The sequence below is a fragment of the Clarias gariepinus genome, chromosome 17 (assembly GCF_024256425.1).
Source record: "Clarias gariepinus isolate MV-2021 ecotype Netherlands chromosome 17, CGAR_prim_01v2, whole genome shotgun sequence".
NCBI classification, from domain to species: domain Eukaryota; kingdom Metazoa; phylum Chordata; class Actinopteri; order Siluriformes; family Clariidae; genus Clarias; species Clarias gariepinus.
The window spans coordinates 16,963,493-16,977,301 of record NC_071116.1 but is presented as its reverse complement, the minus strand read 5'-3'; the positions used below and the strand labels follow the sequence as shown (position 1 = coordinate 16,977,301).

The following is a 13,809-nucleotide window of genomic DNA, read 5'->3' as shown; positions in this document are numbered from 1 at the left end:
TTCACATACTGTATCTATACTTTACTTGAGTAGTTTTATTAGAGATATATATATATATATATATATATATATCTCTAATAAAATATATATATATATATATATATATATATTTTTTTTTTTTTTTTTTTTTTTTTTTTTGCTCACTTCTCCAATAATAATAATAATAACTTTAGTGGTTAAATGTATTGGTTATGTGAGAATAGAGTAGTGTGTGATTATTATGTTTTCCTTGTCTTTGATGTTCCTCTTTGTCATCTCTCCATTATTTTGATCTCACTATTCATTTCTCTTTTCCTTTATTCTTTTCTTCATTCTCTACTTCACTGTCTGGTCTCTCATCTATTTTGAATGCTGCCTCTCCTTCTCTTTCCTCTGTTCACCTCTCTCCTCCCATCCTCTTCTCTTCTTTTCTCATCTCTCCTCTCCTTTCTCCTATTTCCTTTCTGTCTTTCATCTCTCCTCTGTTTCAATTATTTAATTCCTTATCCTCATGTTTTCTGTTCCAATCACTCCTCCATCATTCCAGTCTGTCTTCTTTATTCTGACCTTTTCTCTCTTTTTCTTTTTCTTTTGTGTCCTTTCATTTCTTCTCTCCCTTCTTCTTTGATATGCTTTCTGCTTCTTTCTCTTCTCTTCTCCCTTTTTATTTTATTCTGCCTTCATGCTTCTTCTTGTTAAACTCTTTTCATACAGTAGTCTTCTCCTCTTCTTTCATATTCTTACTCTAACTTTGTTTCTCTTATTTCCCCTCCCTTCTGCTCTTCCTCTCTTTTCTCTTCTTTCCTCTGTTCTCCTCTCCCCTTTTCTGCAGTACTTTCCTCTCTCCTCTCTTTCTACCTCACTTTATGTTATCTATTTTTTTCCTCTTCTCTGCTATCATTTTCCTCATCTTCACTCCTCACCTTTTATTTATTTTCCATCCCCTTCTTTTTGACTCCTTTGCCCTCCTTTGCTTTTTTCTTCTTCTCTTATTCCCTCTTTTAATTTTTCATTTCTTTTCTTCTCTGCTCCTCTTTCCTCTCTCTTTCACTTACTACATCCCCTCTCCTTTTCTCTCCCTTTCCTTCTTCTCCATTCTTCTTCCCTCCCCTCCTCTCATTTATGTCTCTCCTTTCTTATCCTTTTTCTTTCTCTCCTCTTTTTCCCTCCCCACTTTTATCTGTGCTCTCTTTCCTCTCTTCTCTCCCCTCTTCTACTTTCCCTTCTTATATTCTCCTTTCCTCTTTCCCCCTCCTTCTCTCCCCTGCTCTCCTCTTTTCTTTTCTACTTTTTTTCTTAACTCTTATCCTCTTTTCCCTCCTCTTTTTGCTACTCTTCTTCTCTCCCTTGTTCTCTTCTCCTCCTTTCTCCTCTCCTCTCATCGTTAATTCCTGTAGCTGTCAGGCAGGTGATGCATGCTCTGTAGTCAGGAGTTGGCAAACCCTCGGCTCATTCTAATGTTAGCTGATTACTTTTCTATCGACATCCTCCACCCTTAATCATCAGCCTCGCTGCCTCATTGTGGCGAAAGAAAGGGCAGAAGGAAAAGGGAGAGAGACAGAGAGAGGGTGGGGGCATTAAATGAGTGCTCCTGCATCTCCTTTGATGAGCTTCTTGAGAGTAGCCTACACCGCTGCTGGTCGTGAATCAGCTCTTTTCCTCCACTGCTTTAACACAACACTAAGATTCTCTCAATAGTCGGTGATTTGCGGAGACACTGACTTACTTCTACAAGTGTTGTCCCCGCACATTATCTTCTTTCACCTTTCGCTTCGGGATAAATACAGCATTTGCAAAAACATCGTGGCCATTTTGTTATATTCGCTATCAGCCCTTCATCAGCGAGGCGCCATGCAATTTGACATTAATAATGTGTGTTTTAATGCCTAATGGAGAGCACAGCAGTAGGAGGGAGTGAGTGATGTTTATCAGATGAGTCAGAGTGATTGTAGGGCTCTCGTCCTGTATGTGTGTGTGTGTATGTTGAAGTCAGGCTCAGGGTTAATGGTGATTGTTTCGTTAAGTCTGCACCCTGGTGAAATAATTGCCGCAGAATCAGGGGCATGTTCGTGCTCAGTGTGGATCAAGTCATGCTCTGATTGTGTGGCAAATGAAGAGAGGGCTGGAATTAGATATCAGATCCCATGCATCTGCAAGGAGGAAAAAAGAGGAAAGGAGGGGTAAAGTGCATGATATTAATAATGTGCGTACTTATCAGAAATGAAAATAACTATAAAGTTTATCTTTTAATCATTGTATTGTTCATTTAATGCTTTATTTTAATAAAAAAAATAATATATTTAATGTATTTTTTTCTTTTTTACTTAACTTATTATAGACATCTTATGAAGTGACGTTCCAGCAGCTCTCAAGGTGAAGGTTGTATTTAGTTAAAGCAGACTGCAGTTTTATTCCATTAATGCATGTAGTACTAGGTGGAGCTGTTCGAATTTTGTCCCATTAGCATACTAATTGTTTCGCGCTCATCTCATTTTTGGGTATTAATCCGAACCCGTGTAGCGCGGCCCTGCAGCCTGGGCTTAATGAAAGTGCCCCTGCACGTCTCCAATAACACTCAAGTCATTACTCCTTTAAAACACTTCATGAAAGAAGCTCATGAGCAACGAAACCCTTAGAACGCACGCACACATACACACACACACATGGTCTGACGTAAAAAAGCAGGTCTTTGATCTTGCCAAAATAAAAAGGCTTGGAAGTAAAGCTTGCTTCCATTCTGTCTAATGCATACAGTTTCTGTAAGCTTTTATCTATCGAAATTGAAAGTCATTTATATATACGAGCAGGAAAAAACATATTGTGTAAGACTTCAAACGGCTTGCATAAAAGGCCTGAGGCCTGCCTGATGCATTTCACCTCCGGTGCAAAAAATGGCAAAGTGCAAATAATTTCTTTCAAAGGTCACAAGTAATAAAAGAACTACTTTAAAACATACCTTTTTTTGGCTGAATTAGCAGTTCTGTTTCTTTCATCGTGGCTTATTTTGGGTTAGTATAAGTGTTAGGACATGGGTTAGTATAAGTGTGGTGCAACATCAAAAAGGGATTTAGTCAGTACAGTAACTCTGGGACGAGTGGACCCAAACCAAAGCAGTGAAACATATAACAGCATAAGTCATTTAATTAGTTGCTAATAAAGTGAACATAGTTTTGAACTATGTAGTAAAAAGGTGGAGGAGAACCGTGGAGGTTCCAGAAAACATGGAGGAAGTGGACAGTCCTGTAATCTCATTAAATCTTAGAGATTCTGTTTAAATCTCAACTTTTTTTACTTTAGAGTATTCATTAGAATATTCTCCGGGTTTTTGGGGTTGAATTGAAATTGCAAAAAATTGTTAGTGTATCTAACAATCGTTAAAACACTTGCAGTAGAGTATGACATGGAGTGGTACTTACTGTATAGTTAAACATCTCGCCGTAACAGGCCTAGAGAAAAGTGCTATCCATCCCCTTTTGCTTGCATGAGCTTAGAGATACTCATGATTGATGTGGGAGTGTAAAAAAGAGATCGGCCAATCAGCACTCTAGGCTCTAGCAAAATACACATGGATTCAGCGTCTGCGGGGAATTAAACTTAAACTTATCTCCGGATGATAAGGTGAACTCATTTCTTTTGATCCCGTGATTCATTTTAAACAATAAACTTCACAATGATTTGTAATATATTGCAAAAGGAAATTATTATACAGTATACAAAATATAATTGTCATTTAACAAGTTCATTACGGTATATAGAGATTTATACCGTAGCATACGTAATAAATGTGTTTAAATGTTTACTGAACATCTGCTGGTTTTGCATAGGAACTCTAGCTCTGCTGTCTACAAACATAGCTGCCTCAAACTTCATTTCCCTACACACACATGACAGGGTACAAACATGGCACACACACTTACAGTACCGTTACATTCACTGTGACTAGTTCTGATTACAAACACTACTCTGCACTTTATAAGCAAACACCAAAGTGCAGAGCTTTATCCTGCGTTCTTATTTCCTAATGTCTCAAGCTTTGTTTATTGATATTTATTTTCTCATTTTTGAACTCTTTAAAATTTTGGTTTGCTGATCGCTTGCAAGCTTTTGGTGCCATTTTTTTTAAGCTGACAATTTGGATTGTTTGCTGCTATCCTGTGGAAATAAACATGCCTTGCACTTGTATCAGGGGGTGTTTAAGTCAAACCAGGATAACAGAACACAGTTATGACATTAAAAACTTTCTTTTTTTCTCTGTATAATCCCTGGCTACACTAATGCACTTATCCCAGTGTTTCATTAGTGCTTGGATACCATCACGGTAGAAAGTTTTCTCAGTACACCAGAGCCATGATCAGACTGCCAGCTTCTCCGTCTCAAAGCTGGCCTCCCGGGAATTCCTTTAATGGCACTCATGGAAATGACTTGGAGCGAGGTACAGGATTAACTCCTAGCTGAGTTCCTGTAGCGTGCAAGTTGTGTTTCTGAATAATGGCGTGTACAGTTCCCGCTGACAGATGCATCTCTTTCGTATCATGCATTACACTTGCTTAATGTTTATAGGAAAGACTGCAGTTGGCTCTTCAGCTGGTATCATCAATCGGACGTAGGACATTCTATAATGTTTTTGCACTATTCGAATGTTTTACTGCGGTTAAGAGTCTCATCACTGTAGTGTGTTTACACCAAGTCCTCTGTAAATGTCGATCGGTCCTATGCCTTTATTTATGAGAAATTTTATCATAAGTCCCGGTTTGACTTGAACACTCCTTTGCACCGTCATACTAGTCTCTGTGGGGGACTTTATGCTACTATTGACACAACATTATGTTAGAATTTTCTAATATTAGTTTATCTTCATGTTACTATTATATATAGTATGTGTACGTGTATGTGTCTGACGCTTTGCAGATGTACAGGTAGTCCCCGACTTAGGAACGTGCTCCCAGAATGGAACACTTTTGTAAGTCGGATTTGTTCTAAAGTCCGACAAAGTGAGTCTTATATGCCTTAGACATAAATATACAATATAAAGCATAGCTATCCACTTGATTAAATCTCTGTCCCCCCCCCCCCTTTCTCCACACTGCCATCATGTGGCTAAAAATTGTAACCGCGTCCAAGGAAATCAATCTCACACGCCAAATGTATCAGTGTTGTCTCTGCGCCTTTTAATCGCGAAGTGAGTCCCTGGCGCCATTTTGTCAGCTGTTTTCCACTGTATTATTGTGAATTCAGTTTTTTAATTTTTATTTTAATTATTCACTAATTATTCATCAATTATTCAGGACATCTGTACAGGACAGCCATTTTCTATCATTGTGCTCCTGGACTGATTCATTAAAACCAGGGAGGCCGGCTCATTTCTCTCGAACCTTCACACACACAAACACACACATACAATATACCAGACTTTAGACATTTATACATTCACTTACCCACTGAAAATGTTGTATAAAATATTGGTAAATATTGGTATTTTATTGGTATTTAATTTTATTTTAAACTTACTGACAAATAAAATTAAGAACTGTGGTATACTATACTACTGTGTTTTACCTTCTTCCATATTAATGTGTAAAATATGAAACGGAAACAGTGTGTCTAGCCCTAATGGTAAATGATTTGTGTAATCAAATTATCACAAATCTTCTCTCCATTTGAATCTGGTATCAGTCCAACTTGATTAATAACTCCTCCTGCATACACACATTGTTTGTTTGTCACCAGGTGTCTCCCATCGTAAAATCTGTCATCCCCAGACAAGCTCGCTCTGTCGTGGTGAAAAGAGAACTGCAGTGGGATGAGGTGAGAACGATTTGAAAAGGCTTCTTTCACAGGTTGATAGCTGTTGCCATAGTAATAGTGTTAACAGGTCTCAGCTCTTGTGGACTGGATGTACATGGGTGGGCACAAGCCGAGTTGCTAAATTCTTTCTTCAGGGTGAAGGTTTAATGGACGCTTTAGGAGAAGACTCCCAGAGCTGTGTGTCGTCAGCGGGTTTCTTAGAAAATTGACAAAATCGTTTATTATATGTTGTTCTACAATATACAGAGTTGTTTTGTTTTTCTTATTGGTATGGAAATGAATAGAAGTCAAGTGAAATATGTTCTTGTTACAGTTTTACAAACCCCACTCTCTCTCTCTCTCTCTTTCTCACTCACTGTGATCACACAGCAGATGCTGAGAAGGTCATAGCTAACAGAAGTATGCACTGTGATGCATCTTGAATACAAACTCATAGACTTTGTGCTTCTTTAACCATGAACAGAGAATCTTGCCTTTTTTAAAATCCTGCCACACATTCTTTCTCTAACAGCCTTTTCTATCAGGGACAACCAGTTTCTCAAACAACAAGTTTGAGAACATGATTTTTTTTTCAATATGGACTTTTTGGAGGAATCAGATGATGAACCATGTAGAAAAAGCTACTGTAGCATGTTCTACTGTATACCAGGGTGTATTTGAGTATGCTATGCACATTCAGTTTCTCATCATTCTCTTTTGGTTTTCTGACGAATGTTTTTGGTCCACTTTGGAATCTTTTGTTATTGTCAGAATAAACACAAAAGATTATTTTTTCCATCACAAAGGTTCGTCAACATAATTTGCAATGGGCAACGTCTATTTGTTTCTACAACAAAAATAAAAATATTCCAATCAGTGAGAGTCTTTAGTGAAAAAGAAAAACAACAAATAAATAGTTCTTTCATTGCATATAAAGATGCTTAATCATAGCTGGGTGGTTTATTACTTAATATCGCGTCTCATATTAGGTTTTGGTAAATAGTGGTTATATTGGAGTGGGAAAACAAATTGTCTCTTGTGTAGGAGGAAAAACATAGCGTAGGAGTTTTTACATCAGACATAAAAATGAGCTTGTAAACAGAGATTCAGGCCTAAAACATGACAATATTCAGGTCCAAAATCTGTGGATGACGATGTTTTCGAACAGAAATCTTTCCAGGTATGACACTTCAGATGTTTAGGATTGTTACATGACGCAGTTGATTTCACAGGTAAAATATTTTAACATAAAAGAGTAAGTACTGTAGTTTTAGTGGCACGATGTTTATTAAAGTATATCACACTCTCATTCACTCAATCACTCATACTCCGTTTATCGTGTGCAGGGTCATGTGGGCCTGGAGCCTATAACCTGGGCCAGTTCATCACAGGACACACAATCACGCACACATTAATTAGCTACAGTACAATACTTTGGACTGTCAGAGGAAATCGGTGGACCTGGAGGAAACCCACCGAGCTCAGGGGGTTCCATGCAAACTTCATGCACACAGGCCAGAGGAGGGAATTGAACCCTCGACCGTGGAGGTGCGAGGCCACAGTGCTAACCACTATGCCACTGTGCTCCCAAATATAGACCGAAAAGGTTCCATTTTTACTAAAACTGCTTGAAAGGGTTTGTTTCTAAGCGTATATAGTAATGTGTAACAATACTGCCTCCTAGCCAACAGAGGTCACTATCACCAGAATTCTAGTTAAGTTGTTACTTCTCGTCAGTCTGTGAACTCCAAAAGCATGATTCCCAGAGGATCGTTGCAAAGTCGTGCCAATCTTTCTGAACCATATTATTGACTGAATCATGTATATGCATCCTTACCCCTCCACCCGAGTCTAGATTGATGGAGGAATAAAATGCCAACCATAATGATTGTAGTCATTCATTTATTTCACACTAGAGAATTATTAGCTCTCCATCCTGCCTGTGTAACCTCAGACAGCGGTTACTTAGAAACAGGTGCATTCTAATGAAAGGATTTTAATTATTAAGCCTATAGCTTGTTGTGACCTTATTATATGAATATTTTTATCTTTGAGAGTGAGTGTCTTATTTATGACTGTGTCCTCACCCTACATCACTAATGGCAGTGGTTGTTAACAGGTATGACAGTGTTCTGTCAGGTAAACATGATAAAGGTGTTGGTGTGACAGTGTGCTGAGATCACATTTTTAAGAAACATTTTTTGTTGTATTTTGCCTTGTTCATTTTTTGCTTTTCTTTTATTCAATACGTGATAGTTTATGCATTATCACAAAGGTGAAAAGAGAATTCACATAGCTGAGATTTTCACATAGTTCATTTCTGTGTAAAATTCAGTTATCTTCTGTGGTTGCTTGGAATTAAAATAATGCATTTGGTCATTCAATAGAGAAATGAAAACAAAGAAAGGCATTCAGGACTAAGACTAATTGTTGTTCGGACATTGACAAAGCTGTTCATATTTTATTGACTACTACATTAGATTTGAGCAGAGGTGGGTAGAAAAGCCAAAAAATTTATTTAAGTAAGAGTACAGTAGCTGTACTTCAAAATAATATTACTCAAGTAGAAGTAAAAAGTAGTCTTCTGAAATATTACTTTAGTAAGAGTAAAAAAAGTATTCAGTGAATTCAATTACTAAATAACTGTTTCAATTGTAATGTCAGATTTTATTATTATTTTTTTTTTTAGAAATTATGCAAGCAGCCAGACAAAATGATAAAATTATACTGAACAAAAATATAAACGCAACACTTTTGTTTTTGCTCCCATTTTTTATGAGATGAACTCAAAGGTCTGAAACATTTTCTACATACACAAAATAACCCTATCTTTCAAATATTGTTCACAAATCTGTCAAAATCTGTGATAGTGAGCACTTCCCCTTTGCCGAGATAATCCATCCCACCTCACAGGTGTGCCATCAAGATGTTGATTAGACAGCATGATTATTGCACAGGTGTGCCTTAGACTGGCCACCTGTAAAAGGCCACTTTGAAAGGTTCAGTTGAATCACACAGCACAATGCCACAGATGTCGCAAGTTTTGAGGGAGCGTGCAATTGGCATGCTGACAGCAGGAATGTCCACCAGAGCTGTTGCTCGTGAATTAAATGTTCATTTCTCTGCCATAAGCCGTCTCCAAAGGTGTTTCAGAGGATTTGGCAGTACATCCAACCAGCCTCACAACCTCAAACAACGTGTAACCACACCAGCCCAGGACCTCCACATCCAGGAGGTTCACCTCCATGATCGTCTGAGACCAGCCACTCGGACAGCTGCTGAAACAATCGGAGTTCATAACCAAAGGATTTTTGCACAAACTGTCAGAAACAGTCTCAGGGAAGCTCATCTGCATGCTCGTCGTCCTCATTGGCCCCTCGACTTGACTCCAGTTCTTCATCGTAACGGATTTTGACAGATTTGTGAACAATATTTAAGAGATATGGTTATTTTGTTTATGTAGAAAACGTTTCAGATCTTTGAGTTCATCTCATTAAAAATGGGAGCAAAAACAAAAGTGTTGCATTTATATTTTTGTTCAGTATATATAAAATTACTGACATTTCCAAATAATACAATAAATGAAATAAATAAAAGAAAAGAAATTAATAAAAATAAATATCCTAAATACAAAATAGCAAATTAAGGGACAAAAAAACACACAATTTCTAATCTCACTTTTTTTTAACAACATAAAGCTTTCAAAACAAATACCTACTGTAGGTAACGTGTCTGTTTAAACAGTGTAAACTATTTCCAGGGTAAGATATACTGTATATTCAGTTGCCCTTCAAATGGCTCAGCAAATAGAAAATAACATCAGAACATGTGTACAAAGGTCTCACTTTACCATAAACTGTGTCCAGCAAAACAAATGTAAGAAACTTATATTTTTTAGCCTCTAGCTTGATTTCTTTTAACATTGCAACATTAAATAAAACAGCTAAACTAACCGCGGACATGTTTCCTCAGATTAGACAATTTTTCCCCCTCGCTATGCAGCCAGTTTGTGTGTGGTCATGTGACTACATGTGGTTATTGTTAATGCGGCTAATTGGTCAAACAAAGTCAGGTGATTATTGTTGCTACGTCTGATTGTTGAAACACATTCATGTGGTAGACCCACCAGCTGCATTTCTCTGGCAAAAATAAAGAATATCTTATGTGTAAAATAAATGGTTAGAAAATCTATGACTCGAATGTAGGCAAATGTACCGAAATAAAAGTAGCGTTTCTTCTTTGCATATCTACTCAAATAAAGGTAAAAAGTATGGTGCAGTAAAACAACTTATAGACGTAATTTTTTTTCAAAAAAAGTTACTTACGTAAATGTTACAGAGTAAATGTAACTCTTTACTTCCCACCTCTGGATTCGAGTCAAATACAGTAAAACCTTGGATTACGAGCACAACTTATTTCGGATCAAATCGAAGAAATAATGTAAACTCAAATTATTTGTTTCACAGCAATAAATACATAAAAATAATTAACACAAATATTAAGTAAAAATAAACAAATTAACTTGCACTTTACCTTTAAAAAAAAGTTAAAATAAATCACGACAAATAAGTGTTTGTGCGCGCAGGCGTTGGGTATGTGTGTGTGTGTGAATCTAAAGTAAGCTCTCTCCCCCTTCTCATCTGATACAGTTACCCTTCCTCCACTCTTTTTACACACACGCACACACACGCACACACACACACACACACACCCACACACACACACACACACACACACACACACACAATTGAAACACTGTTTTATTTAAAAAATAAGCAAGAAATCTCTCTAATGACACTCGATTGAGCGACACACTAACGGAATCACTGCTGTAAAGTAAAAATAAAACAAATTAACCTGCACTTTACCTTTAAAAACAATTGGGACAGAGCAGTGTTTCTGTGTAGAGCAGAGAGAAAGAGTGTGTGTGTGTGTGTGTCTGTGAAGGCCAAAGTAGAAAGGGTCTTAAGGGACTTAAGGGACACAAAGAGCAGGCTGAGCCTTAAGCAGAAAGAGAAAATGGATTTTTAACCTCTAATGAGACTTGCTTTTGCTTTACACGCGCGCACACACGTGTCTTATAATAAACAGTACACGTGTGCTGTACACACACACATACAGGCACAAAATAAAATATGTTTTACGCACACACCCGTGATCACAGTGTTATAGTAAACAGAAACGCGTGCACGGATGTTAATTATACCAGTAAGAGGCGCGCACTAAGACCCAGCAGTGGAGATGATTACCCACAATTCCGCAGCACAAGAGAGAGAAAAAACGTTGGCTCAGTTGTGATCACGTGACGCTCGGCGTCAAAACAAGAATCGGATGCGTGATACTGTACATGATACTCGGTACTAGTAAACCAAGACTTGTTTGTTTTCCAAGTCAAAATGTATTAAAAATCTTTGCTCGTCTTGCAGAACACTCGCAATCCGAAGTTTCACTGTATTCAATAACACTTTAAAATGCAGACATTAAAATCATGTGACTTATACTTTTTAAAGAGCCAAAAGTAATTTCACCATTGGTTGCTCAGCTGTTGCATGATTTTATGTTATTCTTTCATTATTTCATTTACTGTATAAGTAACTGAAAGGTCTAGAATTGATTTGGCCAGGTCTAGTGTGGCATTTGCATTTCGAATCTGTGAACTTTCAATATGAAGAGATCTCACTGGGAGTGAAGCAAACCATCATTAGCCTGAAAAATCTAAACTAACCTATCCGAGAGAAAGCAGACAAATTAAGTGTTGCCTAATTAATGTTACAGCCCTTACTAAAAAGAACATACTTTGGGTCCTAGGAACAAAAAAACACTAATAAAATAAAATGGAAAAAACATGCACAACAATTGTATAGATTAAACCATGGACACTGGGGACAGGGTGCCACCCTATCACAGGGCACACAGACATTTACATTTACATTTAGGCGTTTGGCAGACGCTCTTATCCAGAGCGACTTACATTTTTATCTCATTACACATCTGAGCAGTTGAGGGTTAAGGGCCTTGCTCAAGGGCCCAACAGTGGCAACTTGGTGGTTGTGGGGTTTGAACCTGTGATCTTCCGAACCGTAGTCCAATGCCTTAACCACTGAGCTACCCCTGGCCCAGACGATACAAGCAGTTTGAAAAACTGCATGTCTTTAACCAGTGTACCTGGAGGAAACCCACCAAGTATAGGGAGAACATGCAGACTCCACAGACCCAAGGTGGAAATCGAACCATTGACCCTGGAGGTTTTGAGGCCACAGTGCTGACTGTTCACAAGAAAATACCTCCCCAGAGTAAATACATAGGTTTTACCACAAGATGTAAACTCCTTGTAATCCTCAGAACAGAAACATCAAAGTAGAGTTTGCCAAAGAATATCTAAAAACACTGTACAGTTCTGCAACAATGTCCACTGAATAGAGGATACAATAGATGAGATGAATAATAGCTTGTACCAGAATAATGGGAAGAGTAGAGTTGGGAGACAGAGAGAAGATGCTTGTGATCTGAAGCATACAACCTCATCGTATGTCGTGTGCAATTATGACTGCCAGTGTAATATTTGCCAGTGCCGATGTATGCAAGTATATCATACTGAAAGTATATTATCTGCTCAGATTCAGCCTAACACTGTATGCTTGACATCATGAAGAACATTATCATAGTGAGGTCTGTGGGTTCAGACAGTCATTGACTGGGGAAAAAAAGGATTTACAACCAAGTGCTTAAATTGTGAATTTAATTCATGATTATTGTTTTGTTCAGATACTTTTGGACCATTTAAAAGGTGTGTGTGTGTTTTGCAACAATTCATTTGGATGTACAGTAAATACTCTCAAATTAGTTTCACAGACACTAGGTTGTCATTGTCCAAATATTTATGGACCTGACTGTGTACATATTCAGTCTTAGCTGTTCACAGTAATACTAGATGCCATGCATCAGTACGACAAGCATCTCGTGTATACAGTTAACATGTGTCTTCACTTATCTCCTCTCCTGTCATGCCTTTTGACAGAAGCACTGGTACAGTATCAGCCGTTTTTCACACTTGTATCGCTTCCCGGGACTGTGAGTTGTACCTCAGCCTTTTATTTTATCTTCCAGAGAACACCTGGGGAATCAAACCACAGAGACGACATTCATCCTCCACATCTTCTAATGAGCCCCCAATTTATGCAAAGGACACAATGCAGTGTGAAGCTGTACTCTGTTACTAAAATTACACCGCTTTAACAATTATATTCCAGTGCTGTCTCAGTTTTAATTAAAGTCAGTTCCAGAAATATTGGCACCCCGGGGAAAGATGAGTTAAAAAAGACAAAAAAAAAACAAAAACGGGTCATGACTTTGTGCGTGTGTGGTTTAAAACGAATGAAACTACTTTATTTATCACAAATATTAGTGCCTGTAGCAATTCAGATGAACAAAATGTAACAAATATATTTTTAAACATATTTCCATTAATGTTATACTAATATATAGGCAACATTTAAAGAGTAACAATGCAATTAAACAACACTATTACTTATTCTTTTTACCATTATCCTGTACAGGGTTATGGGGGAACCTGGAGCTTTTCCCAGGGGACATGGGGTACACACGCAGGATACATCTTGGATGAATTAGCCTAATCTGCATGTCTTTGGACTGTGGGGAGAAACCAGAGCACCTAAAGGAAACCCACCAAGCACAGGGAGAACATGCAAACTCCATGCACCCTCAACCCTGAAGGTGCGAGGGCAGAATGCGCACCACTATGCCACTGTGCTGCCAAGTATAAAACAAATAAATTGAATAACTATGTTTATAAATTATATTTTTAAATGGCAAAGATGGGGAATGCCTTTTTTGAATGGCAGGGTTTTGAATTGTATTGGGGTATAAGGCAAAACAGGGGCCAATTAACACAGGGGCCAATTCATTTCAGTGAAATGAGACCAAATAGCAACATAGCCGATAATGTCCATATTAAATATAAGCACAATAATTAAGAATTGTAAAACGATTCTTAATTATTAAAAACGACACAGTTATATTCTGCAC

At 37.7% G+C, this 13,809-nt stretch overlaps 1 protein-coding gene across 22 annotated transcripts in view; it reads left to right on the top strand.

Annotated features, from left to right (window-relative positions):
* dlg2 (discs, large homolog 2 (Drosophila)) overlaps positions 1-13,809 on the top strand; it is a 277,019-nt gene that overhangs the window by 129,598 nt on the left and 133,612 nt on the right. The window lies entirely within an intron of this gene.